Source organism: Ranitomeya variabilis, chromosome 3 (assembly GCF_051348905.1).
Source record: "Ranitomeya variabilis isolate aRanVar5 chromosome 3, aRanVar5.hap1, whole genome shotgun sequence".
Taxonomy (NCBI): domain Eukaryota; kingdom Metazoa; phylum Chordata; class Amphibia; order Anura; family Dendrobatidae; genus Ranitomeya; species Ranitomeya variabilis.
Window position 1 is genome coordinate 453,588,726 of NC_135234.1, and position 25,195 is coordinate 453,613,920.

A 25,195-nucleotide genomic window follows, 5' to 3' on the forward strand; every position below is an offset into this window, starting at 1 on the left:
GATGACCACTTTCACTAGAATTGCTATCTTCTTCACAATAAATTGTCAGCAAAAGTAAAAAATAATGTGCTTTGTTACTTAACAAGGAATACAATTGCAAAGTTACATGCAGAATCAATATTTTTTGGGGGGGCCATTTGCACAATACAGGGGAAAAAATAGCGATATTAATCCACGACTTCCTATAATAAAATGTCAAAATCGAGGATAGTCATAGATAATAACAGTGTAGATAATGACTAATATAGATAGCGTAACTATGATGGGGAGATTTGTTTCAATTAAGCTGTCCAGCATATGGCAGATACCCTAGTGGAAAATAAGTAGACCCCATGATAAAGGATATGCCTTCGTCATGGGACAAATACAGGTTGCACAAAACTGATGTTGGGTCTGGTGATGTATTCATGTAGTGATGATGATTCGGCACAAACATTGCACAATCGTTTCGTGTTCGTATTACGGAGCATTTTTTCTTCAAAATCAGTAAAATTTGGCCACAGCTTGGTAAATCATTGAGTTTCCACTAATGCTTTTCTTAATACTTTTGCTTGGATATTGGTGCTGTATGATGAGCATGGGAGATGTGTTTGATGAGGGGAGGGGATGGGGAGAGGTCAGCAAGTAGTCAAATAGTTCACATAGAATCCTGTGTGAAATTGACCTTCCAGCATCTAAATTGTTTGTGCTATAGTGTGGGCCATACAGCAGGCCACATTTAGAATACAAATTGTTTGTGCTAATAGTCTGGTCCACCCGATTGTCCACATTTCAGAAACTAAATCCTTCCTTCTAATAATGTGGGCCACACACCAGGCCACATTTCAGAATCTAAATAGTTTGTGCTAATAGTTTGTGCCAGAGACCAGGTCACATTTCATAATCTAAATCCTTTCTGCTAATAGTGTGGGCCAGAGACCAGGCCACATTTCAGAATCTAAATCATTTGTGCTAATAGTGTGGTCCTGACACTCTATTTCAGAACATAAATACTGATTGTTAATTTAGTGACAGGTGACTGACAGGTCTGGGCCTAGGGTTGTTAAATAGCTGGTTTAAAGAGGGGAAGAGTACATCCAACATGATTGGGCAAATGCAAGATCGTGGTGGAAGGAGAATAGGCTTGGTGTTCAAGGAGTACATGGGTTAGGTGGTAATATTACTGAAAGCTCTACTGAACCAACACCGTCTCGTCCTAGCCAAAGACAACTGACAACATCTGTTACTGTACGGGCTACTCGACTCCCTTTCTTTGGCAGTCACATAGCGGTATGCCTTGTAGATAAGGGCCAGTAAGAGCATGCGCTCCAGTGGTTGGCATGCACTGCATCAAGTGGCCTCTCCTCCACTTCGTCCACTTTATCATCACACACAGTTCAATCCTTAGAGGTGGCATCCCAATCACCCTTGTTTCCCCCATTGTCACAACTCTCCAACCGCCCAACTGACTGTGGGGAACCACAGATGGTGAGTTTGCAGAGCTGTTCGCACATTGTATTTCATGGGCATCATAGGTCTGCTCCAAATATTCACAAAATCAAAAGAAGGAAAGCATCTGCACCGATGCCCACATTTTTTTTCAATTGGATCCGGGACAGGACGAAGTAGGGTCTGAGCAGATTTCAGACCCTTGTCACCAGATGTTAACCCCCAGGGGTGGATGTGATTCTGATGAGATTCAGATACTTGAGACGCACGTGAACTATACTGTGCTGTCAGGGCAGGAAGAGGAGGAGGGTGACTCTCAGGGCGAGGAGTGGGAGAACAGGGAGGATGACGATGAGGTTGTAGATCCTATTTTGTGTGAACCCAGAGGCACACAGCTCAGTAGCTCAGCAGAGAAGGTGGAGGAGTAAGAAGATGAGGAGATTACATTGCAGCTTGCCGCATAGACACAGAGTGATGCAATGACAAGCACTGCATCCTCAGCCACAACTCTGGCTGTGGTCAGCAGCAGTCGTGGATGTGCAGTTCACAGGGGCAGCAAGGGTGCATCTTTTTGAGACCACAAAGGCTGATACAACACATGTTATCTACCATATTTGCGAAAAAATACTTAGTAGAGGCAAAAATTGCAATAATTTGACTACTGCATGTATGAACTGGCACATGTGCGATAAACATGTGTTAGTCATGGAATCTCACTGCACTGAAATGCAGACTAACTGGTCTTGCCAACCACTGGACATCCCATCAATCACAGTTGCTGATTTTTCCTCCTCTGTCACCATGGCAAGTGTTCTCACACAGGTCTTTGGCCGCAGAAGCTCCACTTGTTTGCTTGCTACAGTCGGGGTCAGTGAGAAAAAAAGTTTAACATTTTTTTAACGATGCAATTATTCATCCATGCAGTTTATCTCTGTTATTATTACATTACCATGGTATATAAGATTTTAAAAAAACCTTCAAAAAATGAATAGTTTCAATTATTTGTCCATACAGTTTAATGCGGTTATTGTTACATTACAGTGGTATTGTCACGCTGTAGTACTGAGGGTTAAGGCAGAGTAACACAGACGCCACTAGATGGCAACAGAGTGGAGAGTGAGCTGAAATTCCTGCTATGAAGCAGACCCACAGTAATACAGCAAAGCTACCACTAGGTGGCAGTGGAGTAGTCAGAGAGCCAAGTCAATACCAGGAGATAACGCAGTATAAAGGGAAAACCACAGAGCACAGTCAGACGAGAGCAAAAGATCAGTACCAGTCAGTAACAGATATACCAGAGGGGACAGACAGAATCAAGTCAGAGCCAAGCTAAAGTGAGTACCGGGGAATCCAAACACACAAAGGAAAAGGGGCAAGAACAGCCAGGTGGAAGGTAAACAGACACGGGTTGGGTCAGAAAAGCGTAGCAGAACAGATCAGGAACTCACCAGAGCAAGCTAGCACTCCAAAGGCAAGCAATAAAACTGGCACTGCACACAGGTAGCAGCACCAAGATATAGCAGAACGGACACTGGAATGAGGCAGGGAAAGTTAACCTCTGACATGATCAGACCGGGAAAGGAAAGACAAAACCAAAACCTGGCCTGGATCATGACAGGTATATAAAACTCTCAAAAAAACTTCTATAATTTGTTATGGATTCAATGGGTCATCCATACAGTTTAACATGCTTTGTGTAAAATTATGATGGGTTAAAAATTTTAAAAATCGCTTGACCTGGTACAGTTCACAAAATATTTTTGCTAAAAATATTGACTATTGTCATATATACTGTAGAACTTTGATATGTGTGCAATTTTGTTGGTTTAAGATAAAAAACAAAAATTAGCCTGCTACAAGTGTACAAATTTGGTCCCTCGGTACTCAGTTTCCATTTTCCACTACTTGTCGCATTGTGGCATCCCTGCCTTGCACCAGCACTTGTCCAGGAACATCACCCGTGTCCTTACTAACATGGTTTCTGGGATTGTCCACTTAATGACCGACATGTGGACAAGCAGTTGTGGCCAGGGACATTACATTTCACTGACGGCATGCTGGATGAACATAGTGGAGGCCACGGCCAAGTCCCACCCTGGCATGAGTTCCTGCACCCCCTCCTGCTCTTCCTCATCCTCCATTTCTGACGTGCTATCTCAGAGCATACATCAGCTAGATGCTCTGCAGCATTGCCTCAGCCAAGTGGCAACAGACTCTGCTGAAGCTAATTTGTCTAGTTAATTTGTTTAGTTTGCAGAGTGTGGATGTTCATGGACAGCATACAGGATCTTGGATATACATGGAGCACGCATTGTGGATTATTCACTGATCATCTGTATATACACCCTTCCTGCAGAGTTGGAGTGTTGATGGATAGCACACACTATTTTGGATGTATATGGAGTACGCATTATGGATAGGAACCTTATCTGGACTTTATCCTATTGGAGATAGGAGTTTTTTGAGTTGAGACCTTCTATGGATCGTTGTCGGTGCCATGTTTAATATAGGTTTCAGCTATTGATGTCACCATGTCAGTTTGAGGTTCCCCTGGGGTCTATTCGTCCTTGGCTCATGGGGGTAGTTTAGTGGCTGTGATTGGCTCATGGGGGTAAGCTCGGTATAGGTGTTTTGGGTTCCGTTAGTTCCCCTATTTAGGGCATTTACACTTGATCACCAGGTGGGGCCCTTATTTAATCATATAGTCATTTAGCACTTTAGATAGATCTTGTTTCCTTATAAATGAACCGTCTGATCAAGATAGTGGTCATATTTATATGTTCATACCACCCGTCTTAAGTGTGGACCGTTTACTGGCCTCTTTTCTAAACCCCTGGAGGTATCTCCTTTTTATAAACATTGGAACCCCCTATGTAGGTGTTGGGATTACTGTTTATCAAGTACACAATTGTATGTTATTGTCTATTCATACGTATAATATACTATATTTAATAAACGTTTTTCCTGCTAAACTACCTGTCTATAACATTAACAGGATGAATGGTCCAAGTGAGCATGTTTGGCTGTTGTACCCCCGGGGATATATGTGAGTTGGTTTCAGGTGTGAGCTTGCTCTTGATGTATGTGTATGTGTATATGCTGCGTGAGATTGCTTAAGATATATATGCACTTTTCCAAATCAGCTTATTACCGACTTAGGCCATTACATTTGTATGCCTTTTTGGCTCCCTGATGGCACCTGTACGTGGTTTTGGTTTCCACACACATACAGTGGGGGGTTTAAATTTGGTTTCAGGTTAGGTGGGCATGGGTGAATAACCCAGCCCCCTTCCGTTTTTGCCGAGTCGCGGACGCGCGCTGGCTTTGCATACCTGGCCTCCCGCCTTCTTTATTCTTCATCCAAGGGTTGGCTGTTTATACTAGAACCAACCCCTTGGCTATCCTTGCGTGCATGGCTCTATTTTGGGCTGTGCGGCTGTCAGACTTATTTGCGCATGCGCGCCTTTCTGTGTGTCCGCTCATATTCTACATGAGCGTAGACACTCACGCAGGCGCAGTCCAATTATGAACGGCGCTCCGTTGGATCGATCTGCGCAGGCGCGCCCTGCTGTGCGGCCGTGGATTCCCTATATGGGCACGGGCGTCTTCACAGTCCTTACAGTACGTCACTTCCGGATCCGGAGTTGCATGCCGATTCCTCAGTTATGGTGACACATGTATGCACACCGGTAGGCGATTAAAACACTCATTAGCTATCCATATATTCACTTGTGTATTGGCTATTGCTTACTTCCCCTGACGAAGCCTCATTCGGGAGGTGATACGCGTGGGGCCACTGTCCACTGGGCCTCCTGGATACTTCAGCCTGTCCATCTATAGGCCGGTTTGTATCAGACCGAATATACTAGCCTTATGGCTCTATACTGATGTACGGGGATTTCTCTTTTTCTGTCACTATATGGGTAGCCCTGTGGCTATTTAGTCCATCTCCTTTTGGGGTTAGATAGTTATCATGCTGCACACGGGCATATAGTTACCCCATGAGCCGGTAGGCAGGTTGGTATGATGCCATTGTTATTGTTTCCTTATACTGGTATATTGACAGGCTGTATAATTAATCATTGATATATGAATTTATATTATGTATCCAGGTGTTTCACAGTGGCGTAGTGTTTTTAATTATTTTTTAATTATTTTTTTAATTGTTTTTATTATGCCAATAAAGTGTTGTGTTTTGTTATATATATATATTTGGTGGTGTGCATTTTGTAGCAGTGTCTTTTTTTCTTCTTCTTTGCTGTGTACATTCTGCTACTTGCACCCCCTGTCGAGATACATTTTTCATGGCTGTGCGCTGGTTCTTTTCATATTTATAGTTTAGGAGATAAACCGCACATCATGGCATAGTTATTGAAAGAATAACAAACCAGACAGATCTGTGGCTCTCGTCTCTGAATCTACAGTTAGGCGTGGTCATGTGTGATAATGTCCATTACTTTGTGGTGTCTGTGAAGCTTGGCAAGTTCACATGTACCATGCTTGACCCATGTGCTCATCTTGGTAGTTGAGGTTTCTGAAAACCTACCCATATTTGCCTGAGCTTCTGGTCAAGGTACACCATGTCAGCACCCATTTTCGCAAGTCAGCAAGAGATGCTGCCACTCTGGTAGTGCTGCAGCAGCACATCCAAAATCCAGCTCACCGACTGCTGTGCGACGTGACCACATGCTGAAACTCCACACTGCACATGCTGGTAAGGCTTTTTGAGCAGCAGAGGCCAGTTGTGAAATGCCAGCTCTGTCGGTATTCTGGTCAGTCTCCTCACATAACTGAAGAGTCAGCATGGATGTCTGATATTTGTGCAGTTCTCCAAGACTTTGAAGACACCACAAAGATGATGAGCGACCATCATCAGCGCAATGATCCTGCTTCTGTGCCTACTTAGACAGTCGCTGCTGTCAATTAAACATGAAGCTTTGCATGCGGACCAGGTGGAGATGGAGGAAGACATGAGATAAGGAGATACTAGCTAGCCCAGCCTCATCTCATCTGCTCAGCACAATGTGGGTAATAATCAGGACTTGAAGGCTGAGGTGGAGGAGGAGGAACAAGAGCTGGCACAACAGAAGCTATTATGCAGACAAGCTTAATCCTGTCTCTCCTACGTGGATGGGCTGAGGAGGGGAATGAGGAGAAAGAGATGAAGGAGGTGTGCTGTTCAGTTTATTCTGATAGACTTTCAGTCATACATGGACATTTATGTAATGGTAATATACCTAGTTCTATCGTTTATTGTATTTGTTATACTTTGCTGCCATCTACTGGCCATTGCTGTATCACACTGTAATATTCCTTAAGGAACTTTCCCATAATGCCTTTCTGTCTTTAGTTCCTCCTATCTTCTTCCTTCTTTTCCTGTTTTGTACTCTGTGCCATCTTAGATCTCACATGTGCTGCAGAGCTGGAGAAAGGATTCTCTTGTTACCTCTAACCTGAAGCTTCTATTATCTCTATCTGGTGATTCTGTAACAGCTCTAACCTACAGTCCTCACTCTCATCTCATCTCACCAAGGTACTGTAAATAAAACCTGTTGAATGTATCACTGCATCATCCTTCCGGATCACCACGCACAGCTGATAAGGACTAGGAGCACAGTTAGTGAGTAACGCTGTCCGCCATTGTTTATATAGCGATTTGTGATCACATCCCTCAGACACATCTCATCCACGTATATCGGTGGCAGAATAGTAACAAGAGACCTAAGTCTACAGTGTCTGTGTGCATATGCATTGTCTGCTAGCAAGTCTTAACCATCCACCATCTTAGCTAAAACATGTCCACAAAGGGCACCGTGGACCCATCTGCAAGCGAAGCACATCAGGTTCCCCACACCATAGATGCTGCAGGAGCAGAGTCCACACTTACTACAGAGCAGGACGTATGACCCAGACGTGTAACCAAGCCGACACAAAAGGTCAGAGAGAACTTTGAGACTACTAGAGACGAGTTCCATGATAACCTAGAACAGTTATGGGGCAGAGTGGATCACTATTTAGCAGCTCTTCCACGCTATCACAGTGACGCCGCAGGTTTAATCGCCACATTGAAGAGTTTATCTGCCGCCTATGATCGCTACCAGAGACTGTCTGTAAAGTACATCACATTCCTGAGTAACTGTGACATGGAAGATGCCCCAGCAGAACTAACTGAAAGGGAAACTCTTCTCCAAGAAAAGACCTCATTAGTCCGAGATGCTCAGGATAAAGCAGAACTCCGCATCGCTCACCTCCAAGAGGTTAGGTCACATCGCACAACATCGACCAAAATCACAGCTCGGTCTTCCAGATCATCTCACTCCAGGAAGTCAACATTGTCCAACAAGCTACTGGAGATCCGTGCGGCTGCAGAAGAAGCTAGAGTAAAAAGCTCCTTTGCTAAGAGGGAGGCTGAAGTGGAAGTAGAAGCTGAAATGGAAGCTCAAAGAAATGAAATGGAAGCTCAAAGAAACAAAATGGAAGCTCAAAGGAAATTAAAAATACTCCAAGCAGAAAGGGAAGAAGCAACAGCCCTTGCTAAACTGAAGGTCCTTGAACAAGCACTGGGACAAGATGATAATTCGGACTGTCTTATTCCAGAAGAAATGGAAGACGCAGCTGATCACACCACTGACTACGTGCTAAGACATTCAACATCTGCACCAGCGCCACCTCCAGTTTCTAACACGGATGTGCCCGCAAGTCAAGAAATGTCGCCACCTACTGCCGACAAGGTAACTTCCAGCACTAACCCACAATTTAGGCAACAGCCAACAGAACCTTTAGAGACTAAACCGCAGTTTAACCCTTATGCCGCATCATTTCGTCCTGATTTGTCGCAGTCATATAAGCCAGAGAACTTACATTCCCTACGGATACCACAAGTTCATCCTGCAACAATGACCGGGAGATCGGACATGTCTGACTTCGCCAGATACATGATTCGCCGGGAGTTAATAAACATTAGTCTCTCAAAGTTTGATGATCGTGCTGAGAATTATAGAGCCTGGAAATCCACCTTCCAAGCAGTGATCCAAGACCTTAATCTCACCGGCAAGGAACAACTAGATTTGCTTGTTAACTGGTTAGGCCCTGAATCAGCAGAGCGCATAAAGACAATAAGGGCAGTTCATGTGGACTATTCAGATGCAGGTCTTATTGCAGCCTGGGAGAGACTGGAACAAACCTACGGCAGCTCAGAAGCAATAGAAAGTGCCTTATTTAAAAGACTGCAAACCTTCCCAAAGATAACTAACAAGGACAATAGAAAACTTCAAGATTTGAGCGACCTGCTAAAGGAAATAGAATTGGCAAAATTAGACCCACGTCTTTCAGGACTGAGCTACCTAGATACTGCTCATGGCGTTAATCCAATAGTGTCCAAGTTGCCACACGGCATGCAGGATAAATGGGCAGACCACGGCTCACGGTATAAAAGGCAGTATGATGTGTCCTTTCCCCCCTTTTCATATTTTTCCAGGTTCATCAGTGACCAAGCTCGGAAGAAGAATGATCCCAGCTTCGACTTCACTGAGCCTACTTCACCAGCATCATCATCATCTACAAGGTATGATAACATTGCCAAACGTAGAGATTCAAGGAACACAGTATCTGTGAGAAAGACTGACGTTCCACTTACTACACCTGCCTTCACTAAAACAAATAATGTTGCTCCTAAAGTCATGGACAGTAACCGTATGTGCCCTATCCACAAAAGGCCTCACCCACTCAAAGAATGCCGTGGATTCAGAGCAAGAACTCTGCAGGAGCGTAAAGACACCCTCAAGGAGCTAGGGATATGTTATAAGTGTTGCACCTCCTCAGACCACCTCGCTAAAGACTGTAAGGCCGCCATTAAGTGCACTGAATGCAGCAGTGATAAACACGTCACAGCCATGCATCCCACGCCAGCTCCACACAACTCACAACCTTCTGCAGCATCCGACCCTGCTCAAAAGCATGGCGGGGAGCCACAAGTCCCTGACCCAACTGCAACTGCTGTTTCCTCCTCATGTACTGAGGTATGTGGAGAAGGGATTGTTCCTAAATGCTGTGCCAAGGTATGTCTGGTTAAGGTCTATCCAGAAGGACAACCCGACAAGGCCTCAAAAATGTATGCCATAATAGATGAGCAAAGTAACCGATCTCTAGCAAGGCCCAAATTCTTTGAGATCTTCAACATAAAGGGACAAACGACTCCATACACCCTCAACACCTGCTCTGGTCGTATTGAGACTTCTGGCAGGAGAGCCTCTGGGTACATAGTCTCTTCAATCAAGGGAAACGTGCATATACCCTTGCCAACCATAATTGAATGTGACCAGATACCTGATAACAGGGAGGAGATCCCCACTCCGGAAGCCGCACTTCATCATCGCCACTTGAGGCACCTGACTAATGAAATTCCTCCTCTGGACATGAATGCTGATATTCTAATCCTACTCGGAAGGGACATTCTGAAGGTCCACAAGGTACGCCAACAATGCAATGGCCCAGATGATGCTCCATACGCCCAAAGACTCGACCTAGGCTGGGTAATCGTGGGCGATGTATGTCTGGATAGGAGTCATAAGGCATCTGAAGTCAACGCCTGTAAAACGTATGTGCTCCAAAATGGTCGCGCAACTCACTTTAAGCCATGCCTTCATCACTACGAAGTGAAAGAAAGGTTCTCTGATTGCATCCAGGAGCCTGACATCATCCCCACTCCCTACGGTGATGACTTAGGGAGAACAGTGTTTCACACAACAAAAGATGATAACAAAGTCGCCTTATCCATAGAAGACAAGGAGTTTCTTAAAATCATGGACAGTGGATTCTTCAAAAATGAATCTGACCGCTGGGTTGCTCCCTTACCCTTCAAGGCTTCAAGGACCAGGCTTCCTAACAACAGAGAACAGGCCTTATCTAGATTCATCTCACTGCAGAGAACATTAAAGAACAAGCCTGAAATGAAGGAACATTTCATAGCTTTTATGGACAAGATATTTCGCAATGATCACACAGAGCCAGCTCCACCATTGCAAGCTGATGAAGAATGCTGGTATCTACCTTCCTTTGGAGTGTATCATCCAAGAAAGCCGAAACAAATCAGAGTGGTGTTCGATTCTAGCGCCAAACATGACGGCGTATCTCTGAATGACGTTCTCCTCACTGGTCCGAACCTGACTAATAACCTGGTGGGAGTGCTCATGAGATTCAGAAAGGAACCTGTCGCCATTACCGCTGACATCGAACAAATGTTCCATTGTTTCATCGTGCAACAAGATCACAGAAATTATCTCCGTTTTCTATGGCACCGAGACAACGACACCAACAAGGAAATGATCGAATACCGCATGAAGGTGCACGTTTTCGGAAACAGTCCCTCTCCTGCAGTCGCTACATACGGCCTACGTAGGACCGCCTCCGATGGCGCCGCAGAGTTCGGGAAGGATGCCCAACAGTTCGTTGAAAAGGACTTCTACGTGGACGACGGCCTTAAATCCCTGCCTACAGCGGAGGAAGCCATAGATCTGCTCAAACGGACACAAGGTATGCTTTCTAAAGCTCATTTAAGATTGCATAAAATTGCCTCCAATAGTGCTGTTGTCATGAAGGCCTTTCACCCTAATGATCATGCCGCAGAATTTAGGGACTTGAACCTAGGCTCAGACAATCCACCAGTACAGAGAAGCCTAGGCCTGAGGTGGAATTTGCTAAAGGACTCCTTCAGGTTTCAGGTTAATGGTGCAGAAAAACCATTTACTAAGCGTGGGGTTCTGTCAGTGGTGAACAGTCTATATGATCCACTTGGGTTTGTCGCACCCCTGACTATACAAGGCAAGCTCCTGCTGAGACAACTCTCAGAGTGCATTAAGGACTGGGATATACCACTCCCTGCGGACAAACAACTAAAATGGAAGTCGTGGAGAGAATCTCTTTGCGCCTTGGATAAGATCCACATACCACGTTGTTACACTCCGGCATCCCTAACTACGAGTCAAAGGAAAGAGATTCATGTATTCGCTGATGCCTCCACTGAAGCTATTGCCGCTGTCGCTTACTTGAAGGTTGTAGACTCTAACAATGAAGCCCATGTTGGATTTCTGTTTGGAAAGGCTAAACTGGCTCCTAAACCCGAGCACACCATACCCAGACTTGAGCTCTGCGGGGCTGTACTAGCCATAGAGATTGCAGACTTCATACAGAGTGAACTAGCTATTCATGTGGATGACACAAAATTCTACACAGACAGTAAAGTAGTTCTGGGCTACATATACAACCAGACGAAACGCTTCTACGTCTATGTCAGTAACCGAGTGGAAAGAATCAGGAAATCCTCCAAACCCCAGCAATGGCAGCACGTCCCATCCCATCTTAACCCTGCGGACCTTGCTACTAGACCAGTGTCTATTGGTGCCTTCGCAAGCTCTTCTTGGTTGACAGGACCAGAGTTCCTTCACGAACAGTGCGAAGAGAGTGCCGTTGAAGGCAGCTTCAGCCTTCAGGATCCAGATGTCGACCCAGAGATCCATCCTGATGTCAGCACCTTCATCACCAAATTCAAGGAGAAGGTTGGCTTGGACTGTCGGCGTTTTGATCGCTTCTCAAGATGGATGAGACTGGTTCGTGCCATTGCAAGGTTAGTACACATTGTACAATGCTATCGCAATAAGGACAGTAACACTGATTGTCACGGTTGGCATATCTGCCATAAGCCTCTCTCTGCAGAAGACATTGCTCTGAGTGAACTCATTGTGATACGCAATGTGCAGCAGAATGTTTTTTCACAAGGAACTTCAACCTTTGGATTACAAATGGGTTGGGGACAGTTTGGCCTAGCGCGGCTTCTCCAATCCGAAGATGGGTTATCCGTTGGATTACTTCAGGAACTCGTTATAGACATTTGTCTATCTTGTTATACAATATGTTATTGTTGCATTGCATGCATTGTTTTTATCTTACAGGTTGAGGTATCCCTCCATGCACTTCTGGTTAACACTCCCAATTCGAGACTTATGGTATAGTGAAATCCAAGGATTTCAGACGGGGAGTGTGCTGTTCAGTTTATTCTGATAGACTTTCAGTCATACATGGACATTTATGTAATGGTGATATACCTAGTTCTATCGTTTATTGTATTTGTTATACTTTGCTGCCATCTACTGGCCATTGCTGTATCACACTGTAATATTCCTTAAGGAACTTTCCCATAATGCCTTTCTGTCTTTAGTTCCTCCTATCTTCTTCCTTCTTTTCCTGTTTTGTACTCTGTGCCATCTTAGATCTCACATGTGCTGCAGAGCTGGAGAAAGGATTCTCTTGTTACCTCTAACCTGGAGCTTCTACTATCTCTATCTGGTGATCCTGTAATACCTCTAACCTACAGTCCTCATCTCACCAAGGTACTGTAAATAAAACCTGTTGAATGTATCACTGCATCATCCTTCCAGATCACCACGCACAGCTGATAAGGACTAGGAGCACAGTTAGTGAGTAACGCTGTCCGCCATTGTTTATATAGCGATTTGTGATCACATCCCTCAGACACATCTCATCCACGTACAGTGGGGCAAAAAAGTATTTAGTCAGTCAGCAATAGTGCAAGTTCCACCACTTAAAAAGATGAGAGGCGTCTGTAATTTACATCATAGGTAGACCTCAACTATGGAAGACAAACTGAGAAAAAAAAATACAGAAAATCACATTGTCTGTTTTTTTATCATTTTATTTGCATATTCTGGTGGAAAATAAGTATTTGGTCAGAAACAAAATTTCATCTCAATACTTTGTAATACATCCTTTGTTGGCAATGACAGAGGTCAAACGTTTTCTGTAAGTCTTCACAAGGTTGCCACACACTGTTGTTGGTATGTTGGCCCATTCCTCCATGCAGATCTCCTCTAGAGCAGTGATGTTTTGGGCTTTTCGCTTGACAACATGGACTTTCAACTCCCTCCAAAGGTTTTCTATAGGGTTGAGATCTGGAGACTGGCTAGGCCACTCCAGGACCTTGAAATGCTTCTTACGAAGCCACTCCTTCGTTGCCCTGGCGGTGTGCTTTGGATCATTGTCATGTTGAAAGACCCAGCCACGTTTCATCTTCCATGCCCTTGCTGATGAAAGGAGGTTTGCACTCAAAATCTCACGATACATGGCCCCATTCATTCTTTCATGTACCCGGATCAGTCGTCCTGGCCCCTTTGCAGAGAAACAGCCCCAAAGCATGATGTTTCCACCACCATGCTTTACAGTAGGTATGGTGTTTGATGGATGCAACTCAGTATTCTTTTTCCTCCAAACACGACAAGTTGTGTTTCTACCAAACAGTTCCAGTTTGGTTTCATCAGACCATAGGACATTCTCCCAAAACTCCTCTGGATCATCCAAATGCTCTCTAGCAAACTTCAGATGGGCCCGGACATGTACTGGCTTAAGCAGTGGGACACGTCTGGCACTGCAGGATCTGAGTCCATGGTGGCGTAGTGTGTTACTTATGGTAGGCCTTGTTACATTGGTCCCAGCTCTCTGCAGTTCATTCACTAGGTCCCCCCGCGTGGTTCTGGGATTTTTGCTCACCGTTCTTGTGATCATTCTGACCCCACGGGGTGGGATTTTGCGTGGAGCCCCAGATCGAGGGAGATTATCAGTGGTCTTGAATGTCTTCCATTTTCTAATTATTGCTCCCACTGTTGATTTCTTCACTCCAAGCTGGTTGGCTATTGCAGATTCAGTCTTCCCAGCCTGGTGCAGGGCTACAATTTTGTTTCTGGTGTCCTTTGACAGCTCTTTGGTCTTCACCATAGTGGAGTTTGGAGTCAGACTGTTTGAGGGTGTGCACAGGTGTCTTTTTATACTGATAACAAGTTTAAACAGGTGCCATTACTACAGGTAATGAGTGGAGGAAAGAGGAGACTCTTAAAGAAGAAGTTACAGGTCTGTGAGAGCCAGAAATCTTGATTGTTTGTTTCTGACCAAATACTTATTTTCCACCAGAATATGCAAATAAAATGATAAAAAAACAGACAATGTGATTTTCTGGATTTTTTTTTCTCAGTTTGTCTCCCATAGTTGAGGTCTACCTATGATGTAAATTACAGACGCCTCTCATCTTTTTAAGTGGTGGAACTTGCACTATTGCTGACTGACTAAATACTTTTTTGCCCCACTGTATATCGGTGGCAGAATAGGAGGACATGGAAAGTATGTCTAAAAATGAACCATACGGCGCTGCTTAGTTGCTCCAGGTGAATAAGCAGCAAATATATGGACGAAATCACTCCCAATCGTCCCAGAAGTGGTTAATCAAAGAAAACTATATGTGATATTTGCGCTAAATGCACCTATATGAAGCCATAAATAGTTAAAATACTGGGGAATGTCATAAACTAGGTTCCTCATACAGGACCAGGATTAACAAGATGTATTTACCTTAATATCAAAGCAGGGCCGGTTTTAGGCAAAGTGGGGCCCTAGGCAAAAGTTTAAAATGGGGCCCCAAATGCTAACATATTGCACCAACAGAAACATTTTGGTTGTAGCTACATGCGCTGATTTCAGGCCACTAAACGAGCGTGATCAACAATATTGAAGTCATTCGCCACTTGTTTCCAGCCTCTTTACACTGGCTGGGGACAGAATGATCACTAGTAAATCAATCTGTCCCCATACAGTATCATCTTAGCAGAATATCTGCAGTTTTAACTGGGCGATGTGCTGATGAGAACAATGATTTTTGTTCCGGCATATACTGTACATACATACACCGTACATACACACAGATACACATACCGTACATACACAGACATACACCTTACATGCATACACACATACAGTTATATACACAGATAGTATACACATACCGTACATACATATACCATACATACACACAAATACACATACATACACCGTACGTACACACAAATACACATACAAATACAGTATACGCAAACACATACATATACCATATATACACACAGATACACATACATATACCATCATACATACACATACCGTACATACACACATGCATATACCGTACATTCACACAAATGCCGTACACACATATACCGTACATACACACAGATACACACACATATACCGTACATACACAGATACAGTTATATACATATAGTACACACATACCGTACATACATATAAAATACACCCAAATGCACATACCGTACATACATACATATACCGTACATGCATACACACACATATACCGAACATACAGATACACATACACGTACCGTACATACACACATACAGTATATACACATACCGTACACACATATACATACACATATACTGTATGTACATGCACATAAACATACATATATACCATATATCCATACAAATTTATTTCACATACACAGATACACACATACTGTACATGCATACACACACAGCCATACAACTATACCATACATACACACATATACTGTACATACACAGATACACACACAGATAGAAACATACACATAGATACACACAGATGCACACATACATATACAAGCATATACACTCACCGGCCACTTTATTAGGTACACCATGCTAGTAACGGGTTGGACCCCCTTTTGCCTTCAGAACTGCCTCAATTCTTCGTGGCATAGATTCAACAAGGTGCTGGAAGCATTCCTCAGAGATTTTGGTCCATATTGACATGATGGCATCACACAGTTGCCGCAGATTTGTCGGCTGCACATCCCAAAGATGCTCCATACAAGGCAGGATGGATCCATGCTTTCATGTTGTTTACGCCAAATTCTGACCCTACCATCCGAATGTCGCAGCAGAAATCGAGACTCATCAGACCAAGCAACGTTTTTCCAATCTTCTACTGTCCAATTTCGATGAGCTTGTACAAATTGTAGCCTCAGTTTCCTGTTCTTAGCTGAAAGGAGTGGTACCCGGTGTGGTCTTCTGCTGCTGTAGCCCATCTGCCTCAAAGTTCGACGCACTGTGCGTTCAGAGATGCTCTTAGGCCTACCTTGGTTGTAACGGGTGGCGATTTGAGTCACTGTTGCCTTTCTATCAGCTCGAACCAGTCTGCCCATTCTCCTCTGACCTCTGGCATCAACAAGGCATTTCCGCCCACAGAACTGCCGCTCACTGGATTTTTTTTCTTTTTCGGACCATTCTCTGTAAACCCTAGAGATGGTTGTGCGTGAAAATCCCAGTAGATCAGCAGTTTCTGAAATACTCAGACCAGCCCTTCTGGCACCAACAACCATGCCATGTTCAAAGGCACTCAAATCACCTTTCTTCCCCATACTGATGCTCGGTTTGAACTGCAGGAGATTGTCTTGACCATGTCTACATGCCTAAATGCACTGAGTTGCCGCCATGTGATTGGCTGATTAGAAATTAAGTGTTAACAAGAAGTTGGACAGGTGTACCTAATAAAGTGGCCAGTGAGTGTACATACATACATACTAATCTTGTATAGGTGATCAGATGAGCCCTGCAGGTCAGTTCAGCTGGAGAAGGCTGCAGACCCCACTGTGGGGGATGGGGCACAGAGCAGACAGCACCTGATGATAAATTCCCAGTAAGGGAGGAAAAGACTCAAATTCAAAAAGTTCCATGACTAAAATTATAAAGAGACAAGTTATAAAGAGCACTATAACTGCACATTACTTTTCAGGTCACTTCACAGCATACATTTTGCTGCCGTGCTGTCCCCTGCAGTGAGCTCCTCCCCCATCTCTTTTCTGTGAGGAGACGCTGCAGCCTGCTCTGAACAGAACAGTGGAGGGAGCAGAAGACCCCCTGTAAGTCCTGCTCTTCCTCCACTGATGTCTCTATTTGCTGTGCCCCGGGGCCCCTGACTGTAGGCGAGTACTCATGATTGGGACGCTCCATGCAGGGGGACAGACGGCAGCCAGTGAGCGCTCTCCTCAGTCTGGTCACTGTGAGGTAAGGAAAGCGTTCATTGGCCAGCGTCTCTCCCTGCATGACACGCCCCCTTTTTGATCTCCTGCACTTCGCGCCCCGCTCTCTCCCTGACACTCGGTGTTCCATGATTACAGGAGGGAGTGAGAGGGGCCCGACCCTGCATGATACCGGGCCTGCCTGCAGGGGCCCCCCTCCACCTCTGGGCCCTGGAGCAGTGCCATCAACAGTATGTCTGCCCCTGGCTGGGGGCCCCTAGGGCAGCGGGGGCCCCAGGCAGCTGCCTAGTCTGCCTGCCCCTAACGCCGGCCCTGCATCAAAGAGAAGGAGATCTGTGTCCAGTGCTGGCATGCGGAAAGGTCCTTCACTCATGTGCTGAAAGGTTGGTGTCTGAAGCCTTCTCTGAATCTCTGTTCCAAAAATATCCAATGTGTTGCAGAGCAAATAGTAGTATAGGAGACGCTGTCCCGGCCGGTGACTAGCGTACTCCCCCAGAGCTTGGTAACTGCCGTGCACAGGCAGTGGCGGCCGCGTGTATAGAGCTGAAGCCGACAAGGTGCAGGACCTTGTGTGACGTCACAGTCACGTGATGTGTACACGTGACCAGCTGCAAAGCTGCGGAGCTACGGAGCTACAAATAGCACACAGGACCAACTAATCCTGTTAGTCTGTTAGACTGTGACGTCACACAAGGTCCTGCACCTTGTCGGCTTCAGCTCTATACACGCGGCCGCCACTGCCTGTGCACGGCAGTTACCAAGCTCTGGGGGAGTACGCTAGTCACCGGCCGGGACAGCGTCTCCTATACTACTATTTGCTCTGCAACACATTGGATATTTTTGGAACAGAGATTCAGAGAAGGCTTCAGACACCAACCTTTCAGCACATGAGTGAAGGACCTTTCCGCATGCCAGCACTGGACACAGATCTCCTTCTCTTTGATATTAAGGTAAATACATCTTGTTAATCCTGGTCCTGTATGAGGAACCTAGTTTATGACATTCCCCAGTATTTTAACTATTTATGGCTTCATATAGGTGCATTTAGGACATGGAAAGTAGTCATCATGGTGGCGGCAGGGAAGTGATGGCTGTACGGACCTTGGCACATATGACTTTAGATACCACTGCCTTTCTTGTGACCCACACGTTACAGTCATCTTGGCCAAAAAAGAGTAATGGTTGTTTACCCTGCTAGCTCTACCCTACAAGGAGAACCTTGCATCTCTCGTTTCTGAAGTGGAGAGGTCTACTAAAATGGTGTTATAGCAGAAGACCATTCTGGAAAATATGTTGGAAAGATTCCCATCAGGCGACGATTGCGGCAGGGAGCAAATTTCTGTGCCCAATGAAGGAAGAGAGGCGAGGGAGACACACAGTAGAGGTAGGGGTACACTTTTAAAGGCCTGGGCCAATTTCATGACATCATTCCAGCATCCAGGCCTTGATGACCAGGTATTTTTTGACAAGGAACAAAATGTTTTTAAAGATGGTCAAGCAATACCTGGCTGACAAAACCAGTGTATTTCCTAATTCCTCTGCGAACTTCAGCAATTGGATCTTGAAGCTGGACACCTGGCATGTGCTGTACCTCTATGCCTTGGAGGTGTTGTACTGCCCTGCCACTAGCTTCTTGTCTGACCAAGTTTTTAGTGCCACCAGGGAGGGACAAAACAGACATGTGCTTTTGCCTGTCAACAGAAAGTGCTGACAGGCTCACTCTGATAAAAATGAACAAAGCATGAATTAGTCCCAACTTTTCCACACCACAACATGACAGCAGCACATAAAGTGTTTTTAATCTTCAATTTTTGAATGAGGCCCACCAGTTGTTGCCTTAAAGGGTCTATGGATGAGCATGCATATAATTTTTTTCTGGCGTTAGACTGTGTGCAGGGCCTTTATAAGTGTAGGAGTACCACAACTACACTTTGTTAACAATATTTCAATGAAGTACTAGAGTTGGTGCCTTCAAAGGTATATGGACGACCCTGCTTGTTATTTTTTGGCAGGCTTTGCACTGTGCAAACTTTTGTGAGTGTAGGAAGACCACAACTATACTTTGTTCAGAATATTTAAATGAAGTTCTACAGTTGATGCCTTCAAGGGTGTATGGATGACCCTGCTTGTATTTTTTGGCAGACTTTGCACTGTGAATAGTTTTTATGAGGGTAGAAGGGCTACAACTATACTTTGTTCAGAATATTTGTTTGAGGTACTACAGTTGGTGCCTTCAAGGGTGTAAGGATGACCCTTCATGTAATTTTTGGCAGGCTTTGCACTTATAACAATTTGAACAAAATGTGTATGAGGCCCACCTTTATGTCTAATACAGGGTGTATCTCAGTCCCTCTTCCACCACATTTTTGGCAGTTATTGTTTCCTTCATAAATTACAATGACATTTTCATTTTTTTTAATAAAAATTTCAATTTTGGTTTACTTAAATTATTATTTTTTTAAATAATTTTTAAATTTTGCCTTATATAAAGTCATTACACAGGAAATAATGTTTCTTAACTTTGTTTTCCTGTTAACTCCAATTTCTCATCGATTTTGAATGTTTTATTGTCAGTCCTTTATGTGGGGTGAAAGCATAACACATTTGTTATCAGCAGCGATCTGGGAGTCAGAGATGCTTCCAAGAGTTTTCACCATGCTGTTTTCCTTCAATTCAGCATTTTTTCAATCCATTTCAACATTTTCACTGCTACCCAGACCTCCTTGTAGGGTCTGCCGGAAAAATGTTCGGATTTCCCATTGAATCTCATTTTAGAAATGGGCGACAGCACCCTGTGTCACCTGTACCATCAATGATTCAGAAAAAATACTGCACTCGTCAAGATGAAGCTTTATGCTTAATAGTGTAAATTTATTTGCAACAAGTGATTTGTATATATCATCACGACAATACTGTAGACATGGTCAAGGCGGTAAGATCCCATAGTTTATAACACATTAGGTTGTTATTAAGTTTTCTTTCACGTTACCCCTTTAGTTTGGACTCCTACTTATTCTTACAATTTTTATGTTTTATTCATGACTTGCATCATTATATATATTTTTTCCAATAATTTATTAATGCGATTGGAACCCACGAGTTTCATGCCTTATATTAATCATTATGTTGGCTCTATGTTTTATATTCATCATCATGTTGGTCTATATACATTTTTCGCCTATGTGTCATATGCAGTCCTTTCCGCAGCCACATCAAGAACATCGAATACGCATGCTGTGTTGATCTATATATATATACATATATATATGCCTTATGCATTTTACAATATTTTCTTTCTGCAGCTATATTATAAGTACTGAATACGTATGTTGTGGTGTTTTATATGAATTTTTACTCATATATGATTATATATACCAAATGCCAGTTATTTTCCGTGATAGTTGCATTTTTCTGTATCGATACCACAACATTGAATATATAATATATAATGTTTTACCTCAATTTTTTTCAAACTGCTCCTCTGTCTACCTCAACATCTATCCCCTATCCTCATATATGGTCCCTGTAATTGTTAAGCAGCCAGCCCTGCCACACAAGCCTTTACACACACACTGTCTCACAAGATCATTAACTCCACAGCTGCGCCGATCTGCGCACGCGCCAACTAAAGGAACAAACCCGGCCCCCTTCTTCCATGACAACGTGATCCACTAGCTGCAGCCATGATCACGGTGACGCTAGCTTCCCTGCGTGCATGCGCCGGCATTCCACATCAACGCTGATCATGTGACCCATGAGCGGTCTATTTTTAGCTCACGCACTGCCATACAGCGTTACTCCATGCTCAGACATGGCAGCTGTACCACCACCGATTTTGGGTCCCTCTTGCTTATTTTGATTGCGTTTAAACTCATGTTATATGAGAACCTTAATTTCCCCATACTTTGTTGAATATCTACAGGGCGGTTGCCTTATGCCTTATTGATTGGCCATACTTCCAATGCATCTCTTTGGGGACATAACAGCACGTGTTCCCTGCACAGTGGTAAATATTTTTTTACATTTCATCCCTTGATAATTACATATAAGGACCTGCACCACTGAGTCCCAGTACGATTTCAGGAATGGGGTTTTCCTTCATCTGTCATTTGCAACCTGCCATTCACCTTTTCTGTTATAAACACAATGGATTGCCGCATGACTTCCTCCATTTGTTTCCTTTTTCTTCTCCCTATCTTGTTTTAACTCTAGCTGTTTGATATATGTCCTCCTGGGGCTTTTATGTACTACTCTTGCAGCAATACGCTCAGACATATTTTTCCAGCCAATTCTTTGTACATATTGTGTATAATGTATATAGATATCTGTGATTCAATATGATGTATAAACACTTCACTGTATATATCTCTATTTTATTTCAGTGACTATGTGACCAAGGCCACTATGCTTGTCGCCACAAATCACTTGTTGCAAATAAATTTACACTATTAACCCCTCTGTGACCTTAGACGTACTATCCCGTTGAGGTGACCTGGGCCTATCTGACCCTCGACGGGATAGTACGTCATAGCCGATCGGCCGCGCTCACGGGGGGAGCGCGGCCGATCGCGGCTGGGTGTCAGCTGCATATCGCAGCTGACATCCGGCACTATGTGCCAGGAGCGGTCACGGACCACCCCCGGCACATTAACCCCCGGCACACCGCGATCAAACATGATCGCGGTGTACCGGCGGTATAGGGAAGCATCGCGCAGGGAGGGGGCTCCCTGCGGGCTTCCCTGAGACCCCCGGAGCAACGCGATGTGATCGCGTTGCTCTGAGGGTCTCCTACCTCCCTCCTCGCCTCAGGTCCCGGATCCAAGATGGCCGCGGCATCCAGGTCCTGCAGGGAGGGAGGTGGCTTACCGAGTGCCTGCTCAGAGCAGACACTTGGTAAGCCTGCAGCCCTGCACAGCAGATCGCAGATCTGGCAGAGTGCTGTGCACACTGCCAGATCAATGATCTGTGATGTCCCCCCCTGGGACAAAGTAAAAAAGTTTTAAAAAAAATTCCCCACATGTGTGTAAAAAAAAAATAAAAAAAATATCCTAAATAAAGAAAAAAAAAAAAATTATTCCCATAAATACATTTCTTTAGCTAAATAAAATAAAAAAAACAATAAAAGTACACATATTTAGTATCGCCGCGTCCGTAACGACCCAACCTATAAAACTGCCCCACTAGTTAACCCCTTCAGTAAACACCGTAAGAAAAAAAAAAAAAAAACGAGGCAAAAAACAACGCTTTATTACCATACCGCCGAACAAAAAGTGGAATAACACGCGATCAAAAAGACTGATATAAATAACCATGGTACCGCTGAAAACATCATCTTGTCCCGCAAAAAACGAGCCGCCAAACAGCATCATCAGCAAAAAAATAAAAAAGTTATAGTCCTGAGAATAAAGCGATACCAAAATAATTTTTTTTTCTATAAAACAGTTTTTATCGTATAAAAGCGCCAAAACATAAAAAAAATGATATAAATGAGATATCGCTGTAATCGTACTGACCCGACGAATAAAACTGCTTTATCAATTTTACCATACGCGGAACGGCATAAACGCCTCCCCCAAAAGAAATTCATGAATAGCTGGTTTTTGATCACTCTGCCTCACAAAAATCAGAATAAAAAGCGATCAAAAAATGTCACGTGTCCGAAAATGTTACCAATAAAAATGTCAACGCGTCCCGCAAAAAACAAGATCTCACATAACTCTGTGGACTCAAATATGGAAAAATTACAGCTCTCAAAATGTGGTAACGCAAAAAATATTTTTTGCAATGAAAAGCGTCTTTCAGTGTGTGACAGCTGCCAATCATAAAAATCCGCTAAATAACCCGCTATAAAAGTAAATCAAACCCCCCTTCATCACCCCCTTAGTTAGGGAAAAATAAAAAAATTAAAAAATGTATTTATTTCCATTTTCCCATTAGGGTTAGGGTTAGGGTTAGGGCTAGAGTTAGGACTAGAGTTAGGGCTAGGGTTAGGGTTAGGGCAAGGGTTAGGGCTAGGGTTAGGGCTAGGGTTGGGGCTAGGGTTAGGGCTAGAGTTAGGACTAGAGTTAGGGCTAGGGTTAGGGCAAGGGTTAGGACTAGGGTTAGGGCTAGGGTTGGGGCTAGGGTTAGGGCTAGGGTTAGGGCTAGGGTTGGGGCTAGGGTTAGGGCTAAGGTTAGGGTTAGGGTTAGGGCTAGTGTTACGGCTAGTGTTAGGGCTAGTGATAGGGCTAGGGTTATTGCTAGGGTTATTGCTAGGGTTAGGGTTAGGGTTGGGGCTAGGGTTGGAGCTACAGTTAGGGTTGGGGCTAAAGATAGGGTTAGGGTTTGGATTACATTTACGGTTGGGAATAGGGTTGGGTGTGTCTGGGTTAGAGGAGTGGTTAGGGTTACCGTTGGGATTAGGGTTAGGGATGTGTTTGGATTAGGGTTTCAGTTATAATTGGGGGGTTTCCACTGTTTAGGCACATCAGGGGCTCTCCAAACGGGACATGGCATCCGATCTGAATTCCAGCCAATTCTGCGTTGAAAAAGGAAAACAGTGCTCCTTCCCTTCAGAGCTCTCCCGTGTGCCCAAACAGGGGTTTACCCCAACATATGGGGTATCAGCATACTCAGGACAAATTGGACATCATTGTTTGGGGTCCAATTTCTCCTGCTACCCTTGGGAAAATACAAAACTGGGGGCCAAAAAATAAGTTTTGTGGGAAAAAAAAGATTTTTTATTTTCACGGCTCTGCGTTGTAAACTGTAGTGAAACACTTGGGGGTTCAAAGTTCTCACAACACATCTAGATAAGTTCCTTGGGGGGTCTAGTTTCCGATATGGGGTCACTTGTGGGGGGTTTGTACTGTTTGGGTACAAAAGGGGCTCTGCAAATGCAACGTGACGCCTGCAGACCAATCCATTTAAGTCTGCATTCCAAATGGCGCTCCTTCCCTTCCGAGCTCTGTCATGCGCCCAAACAGTGGTTCCCCCCACATATGGGGTGTCAGCGTACTCAGGACAAATTGATCAACAACTTTTGGGGTCCAATTTATCCTGATACCCTTGTGAAAATACAAAACTGGGGGCTAAAAAATCATTTTTGTGAAAAAAAAAAAGAATTTTTATTTTCACGGCTCTGCGTTATAAACTGTAGTGAAACACTTGGGGGTTCAAAGTTCTCACAACACATCTAGATAAGTTCCTTGGGGGGTCTAGTTTCCAATATGGGGTCACTTGTGGGGGGTTTGTACTGTTTGGGTACATCAGGGGCTCTGCAAATGCAACGTGACGCCTGCAGACCAATCCATTTAAGTCTGCATTCCAAATGACGCTCCTTCCCTTCCGAGCTCTGTCATGCACCCAAACAGTGGTTCCCCCCCACATATGGGGTATCAACGTACTCAGGACAAATTGGACAACAACTTTTGGAGCCCAATTTATCCTGATACCCTTGTGAAAATACAAAACTGGGGGCTAAAAAATCATTTTTGTGAAAAAAAAAAAGAATTTTTATTTTCACGGCTCTGCGTTATAAACTGTAGTGAAACACTTGGGGGTTCAAAGTTCTCACAACACATCTAGATAAGTTCCTTGGGGGGTCTAGTTTCCAATATGGGGTCACTTGTGGGGGGTTTGTACTGTTTGGGTACATCAGGGGCTCTGCAAATGCAACGTGACGCCTGCAGACCAATCCATTTAAGTCTGCATTCCAAATGACGCTCCTTCCCTTCCGAGCTCTGTCATGCGCCCAAATAGTGGTTCCCCCCCACATATGGGGTATCGTCGTACTCAGGACAAATTGCACAACAACTTTTGTGGTCTAATTTCTTCTCTTACCCTTGGGGAAATAAAAAAATGGGGGCGAAAAGACCATTTTTGTGAAAAAATATGATTTTTATTTTTACGGC